Genomic DNA, 6,093 nt, shown 5'->3' with positions numbered 1-6,093 from the left:
TACAGCACCATGCTTGCCTGCCTGATGCTATGCCCCCTACAACAAGGATCATGTTTGTAAGAATTAAATTTAACCATACAGAACAGGTGCTAAATAGATGCTCTGAGAACATAACCCACAGAACACTAGAGAAACAGCTGTGGAAGTTACCAGTTCTTTATTGCCAAGGAGCATGTTGAGCATCTTGCTTTCCTGTGACACTCCATCTGGCCTCATCCCTCTGTCCCCAGTGTCTCTGAGTCTCTGTGTTTTCTGGCCAGAAGTTCCTGACCACAGACCACCATGGGCGTTCTAGGAACCTCAGGACTTTAATCTTGGGTTGTCCTTGTCTTAGTAACAGAGAAACAAGTAGAGTACAGATGGGTTTTCCTACAAGATGCATTGAAAACATTTTTTGAAAAGTAATAAGAATTGTGCATAAAGACTTAGTAATATTTTTTTTTTTAAATGGGAAAGAGAGCAGACACTTGGAAGGCTGAGTAGCCTTAAAACAGCCCAAAGGGAGTATTTGGAATGTTTTACCACAAGGGAATGATAACTATTTGAAGTGAGGCGTTTTGTTATGACTTGATCATTATACAATATATGTGCATTAAAACATCAGAATGCACTCATGAAATTGGATAATCATTATGTCGATTAACAAGACGACAGATGGGGGCTGGAGGGATGGTTCTGCAGCTAAGGGTGCTTGCTGCACATGTAGAGGATGGGAGTTTGGTTCCCGGCACTCACATTGTGGGGCTCAGAACTGCCTGTAACTTCAGCTCCTGTGGAATCTAACACTCTCCTTTGACCTCTATATGCAGCTCCATGTACAGGTGCACAAACACAGACACATGTATATACACACTAGTAAAAAAATAAATATATTTAAAAAAATGAAGCGAGCATCTGCCTCTGTAAAACATACCAGGAACATCTTGCTGTATGTCATTGTCCGACTTTGAAACACTTTGCATGGGTTTAAGATAGGAAGAAAAGCTAAAAACTAGGAGATGAGGAATCTCGACTTCTGTTTTTGTCCTGATGAACTCAGGAGCACTGGCCCTAAGGTTCCATGTTCTGCTTCATTTAGTAATGAGACTGTTCTGCAGAATCCCCATCTCACATGGGCCAAGTAACTGGTGTAATTTCTGATACGCTCTGACCTGAGGTGCTGATGACAGGGAGTAAGTCTCCATTCCTCCCTGCACAGTCAGTTTTGACGTCAAATGTCAGTATTTCCGAGCACAAGAATTTTGTCTCGTCTAGTGGATGTCGAAAGCTGCTGCATGATCTTTTTCAGCCTGCTGATGTAAAAGCTTAGCAAATAGGAATCACCACAGGCCCACTCCCCCATTTTCCTATTAACACAGATGACAGCAGAGTCTGAAAACTAGCCATAGTTTAATACTCTGGTAAATCCTTTGCTTGGCTGCTTGCACTTTTAATAATTAAAAATTCAATTAACTTGACTATATGAATATAGGCAGGGCACAAGCTCGGGTTTTATGTGGAGCCCAACTTAGAGAACTCCCAGGCAGCTCATGAACTCTTTTTTCAGCATGAACCTGCAGGGCCTTATCCAGCCTCCCCCTCTCTGATTGCCATATGGCTCTCACCACAGCTTTAATCAGGACCAGGCTTAGCCTGATGTGAAATAAGATCTGAAGCCTTAGAGAAGTCATCCTAATGAATCTGGAGTAGTTGGAGCCCACAGGCCAAGAGAAGCGGGTTTAGAAACCATCATTTCTTCTAGATTTCCAGTCCACCTTAAAGGGAACACTGCTCATATCTTAGAACCTTGGAAACACTGTCTGACCTCAGGGGCTTCCTGTGAACCTGAACTTGGCTTGTACCAGTTTAGGAATCGACAAATGCCTTTTTGAAAAATGGCATGCCTGGGTCCGTATCATTTGGCTTCAGTGAGGGTTCGAATTTGGTTTTCCATTAAATAGTAAAAAATGGTTTTCCATGGACATTGTTACAGGTCAGGTCAGTATGTGTCTTTTCAAGAGTTTAGTTGATTCCCATCACTGTAGCCAGAGGGAAGCTTTGCAGGATGGAAAAAAAACTGCCAATTAGGTGTCCTTGGCATGGCATGAAATGAGAAATTGGTCCTGGAGCTCCAGTGGGGCTTCTATGACGCTTTGAGGAAGCTGAGAGCAGAGGCTGATGGGCTTGGCACGATGGTTACCTCAGTCCACACTGACCCTTGCGAGGAGTGAGGGGAGGCGGTGTGGCTAGAAAGCAGCACCCATTGCTTGCCACAAGCTGGCTTTGCAGTCCTTGGTGGAAACAGACCTGCGTCATTCACTTGTTCGGCACCCAGAGAACTGGCTGGAGATATCAAACCCTTCCTTCTAGACCTCTCATTTCCTAGCTCATGACTCAGGCCCCTTCATTTACTGTTTGTACAATTGGGTTAGAAAGGTCAATCAGACGCACTTCATGTGAGACACCCAGGAGAATTGTTACAGAAGTAAAGTACATGTGTAGACGTTGGGTTCTTAGAATTCAGTCTGACAAACCCACAATGGCCTCTCTCTAACCAGATAAATAAAGAAAGTGTCTCTACTGACAGAACTGATAACATGTTTACAGAGCTTCTCAGTCCTGTCACTTTGGGGAGTGGACTGACTGTAACTCAGTTTACACCCACAGTTTAAACTTACGTTTGAGCCAGTGGCTGAGAGGATAATTTCCTAGTATTTTAAATTCTTCGTTCCCTAATTCTTCTTCAGGATGGTACCCAAGTGAGTACGGGATGGGCATCAGGAGTCTGTGTGCCCATCATTTGCGATGCGTAAGTCATGTTTCTGAGGTTTGTCTGTAAGAGCAGAAGGGATCTACAGGGTTCCTTCCACCGAAGCAGAAGCCCTGGCATCTAGCTTCATGGCACTGTTTGAAAAACCCCACTTCAGGAAGTTCCTAGTTTGTGTTACCAACTTTGATGGAAAAGATCCTAGAACTTTTGAGGGCATTGACCCTAAGAAGACCTCAATAAGAGATGTGGATAAGAAGTTTGATTTGGGCCAAGATGTTACAGACTCCACTGGTGGTTCTCTTGCGCTGTACAAAACAGATGACTACTCACATCACCCGTGTTATGATACCATTAATAGAACTAAACTCTACAGCGAGTCTTTGGCAAGATAGGGTAAAAGCCTGTACCTTTATCTGCTCTATGGCCTTGGAGGATTGCCACAAGGATTTGCCAGGTTAAGTGCTGTGTATGGAGGTACCTACATGTTGAAGAAACCAGTTGAAGAAATCATTGTGCAAAATGGACAAGTGGTTGGTGTAAAATCTGAAGGAGAGATTGCTTGCTGTAAGCAGCTCATCTGAGACCCCAGCTATGTAAAAGATCATGTTGAAAGAGTGGGCCAGGTAATCAGAGTGATCTGTATCCTTAGCCACCCTATCAAGAACACCAATGATGCCAATTCCTGCCCATCATCATTCCATAGAACCAAGTCAACCTCAAGTCAGATGTCTGTGTTTGCATGATCTCCTTTGCACACAGCGTGGCAGCACAGGGCAAATACATTGCCATTGTAAGTACAACTGTGGAGACCAAGGAACTGGAGAAAGAAATCAGACCGGCTTTGGAACTCTTGGAACCAATTGAACATAAATTTGTCAGCATCAGTGACCTCTTTGTACTGACATATTTGGGAAAAGAGAGCCAGATTTTTAATACCTGTGCTATGATTCTACCAGTCTCTTTGAGACGACCTTCAATGACATTAAAAGTATCTATAAGAGAATGACAGGATCTGAGCTTAATTTGAAGAAATGATGCACAAGGAGAATGACATTTATGGAGAAGACTAACAGCGGTACATATAATGTAATTAGGACAAACAAAATTTGGCAAATAATATGTATTGTATGAAATCAATATTGCAAGCCCTGCTTTTCTGATCAAAACGGAGATTGAAGAGTGCTATACCAGTGAATACTCCTTCCCTTCCCTTTTCTAATATCATGTATTAGCTTGTTTTCATGGAATAGCTAGTCAGGATTGATTGGTTCTGTTCAATTTAACCAGACCTTTTTTTTTTTTTTTTTTTTTTTTTTGTGAAGGAGTTGTTCTAAACAAATATTGATAGAGAACATGATACAGTACTTGTATCTTTTAATCAGTGTAGCCTTTGCGATTGGGTGCTGGATCTATACAGTTTGTGCCATCCTGATATTGGGAGTCTACATTGAATATTCTTTGGTTTGGGAAAACATTCAGAGTTTTCTTGCTTTTGCTATGTGAAGTATTAAAGCAAGGCCCAAACAGTAGCCCCACGCATTTTGTTCAAGTGGCTATAAACTTCTAACCAAACTTGAGACTTAGGAAGTTGTTTGGAGGGAAGCCAGTATGTGGTATTTTAACCTACTACAATTGCTGAGAAGGAGAAAGGAACCTTAGGGTAAGTAGGGAAAACATAGAGGCTCAATGGACCAAGCTGCAATGTGGTATTGATTTGACAGAGCCTCGATTTCAATGATGTCTGTCTCAAAATGGCTCCAAGTAATTTCTGTACTGCAAAATAAAGCCAAACTCTGGAAAAGAAAATAGTCCTTAGTGACAAGGGCTTGGGATTTAAATAACCCATACCCCGAAGATGTTAAGTACAAAAAGCAGCTCAGTGCAAATGGAGGATCTGGGTTCTTCACACTCACCTAGAAGTCACAAAGTGGATTTTGTCTCTAATGTAACTAACTATGCAAATCTTGATTTACAAATGTTTCTAACTGCAGAAGCTGCTGGGAAAATACACCCACTGTGACCCACACATTCATTCTGTCTGTTTACTGTGTCCCTCATACAGAGTTGGATACTGTGGTTTGCTTGCCTAGGAATGGTTGGATGGAAGCAGCTGGGAGACTTCAGTGGAAAATTCTTGATTGAACCCACTGGTGATGGAACTTAGATGTCAACTGGGCTCTGCTGAACTCTTCCCATGGAAATGAGAGCAGCTGGACCAAACCTCACATAATGACTAGAGCCCATCTCAGATTCAGAAGTTTGCTTTCACCTCTGGCTCCACTGCCCCCTTTCCTTGAAGTCTTATTTTGCACTCTGCATCTAAAACACTCTGGATTTTCCACCCCCACATGACTCCAGGCTTAACTGTGTCTTCTTGACCCTCCCATCCCTGCAGTCACAGACACACAGGCGTGGGCTGTGGTAGCGCTTTGGTTGGAGGCTTCCTGTGGGTTCCTATCAGGGAGCTTTGCTTTACCACTGTATATACAGTAAATGACTGTGAAATAATCAGCACAGCACTTTGTATTAAATCCTTTTTCCATCAGGGTCGTCAAGACAGCTAGCTCTACCAGGCACCTCATCTGCTCTGACACACCATGTGATGTCTGGGCTTCTTGTCACCTCACTAGCTCTTCTGTGTCCATTTCCTTGCTTTCTCTTGATTTTAGCCTTCTTCCATTTCCACGTATCTCCCAGAATTCCATAGCCTTCTGAAGCCCTTATTCATAAAGTAGTCCCAGACTCACCACTTTTCAAGATCTTTTCAGAGGACCAAGGTGGACATGTCTGCTGCCTGTGACAAGGCTGCTGCACCCATGATCTCTCAACAACATGGCTGTCTGCACAAGACCACACCAACCAACACACCAACATAGATGGGAAAAGGGTTCATAAGGCTCCACCCTTAGTTGCAAAGCTAAAGGCAGGGGGCTGGAAAGATGGTTCATCAGTGCAGAGCATGTATCAGTCTTGCAGAGGACCTGAGTTCGATTCCCAGCACTTACATCAGATGGCTCACAAACACCTATTACTTCAGCTCCAGTGGGATCTCTGGCTTCTGCAGGCAAAATACACTCACATGCATGTGCTGTGTTCCTGCATAACTAAAAATAAAATTTAAAAAAAGAGAGAAGCTAAAGGTAGTCAATGGAGAGAGAGAGAGAGAGAGAGAGAGAGAGAGAGAGAGAGAGAGAGAGAGAGAATGGGAATGAATCAATTTTCTCCAGCGATAGGTCCCTGATAGGTCACTCAAGACTGAGTGGTCAACCCTAAATCTGTGTGCATATGGGCGACACTAACTGGATTCAATGTGTGTGTACAATAATAATTATAGAAGAACAGGA

At 43.0% G+C, this 6,093-nt stretch overlaps 1 pseudogene; it reads left to right on the top strand.

Moving 5' to 3' along the window:
* The first annotated feature begins 2,171 nt into the window (after window positions 1–2,171).
* LOC118591869 lies at window positions 2,172–3,819 on the top strand (annotated as a pseudogene).
* The last annotated feature ends 2,274 nt before the right edge of the window (window positions 3,820–6,093 follow it).

This window comes from Onychomys torridus, chromosome 10 (genome assembly GCF_903995425.1).
Source record: "Onychomys torridus chromosome 10, mOncTor1.1, whole genome shotgun sequence".
Classification (NCBI taxonomy): Eukaryota; Metazoa; Chordata; class Mammalia; order Rodentia; family Cricetidae; genus Onychomys; species Onychomys torridus.
This window is presented reverse-complemented; position numbering and strand designations above follow the sequence as displayed.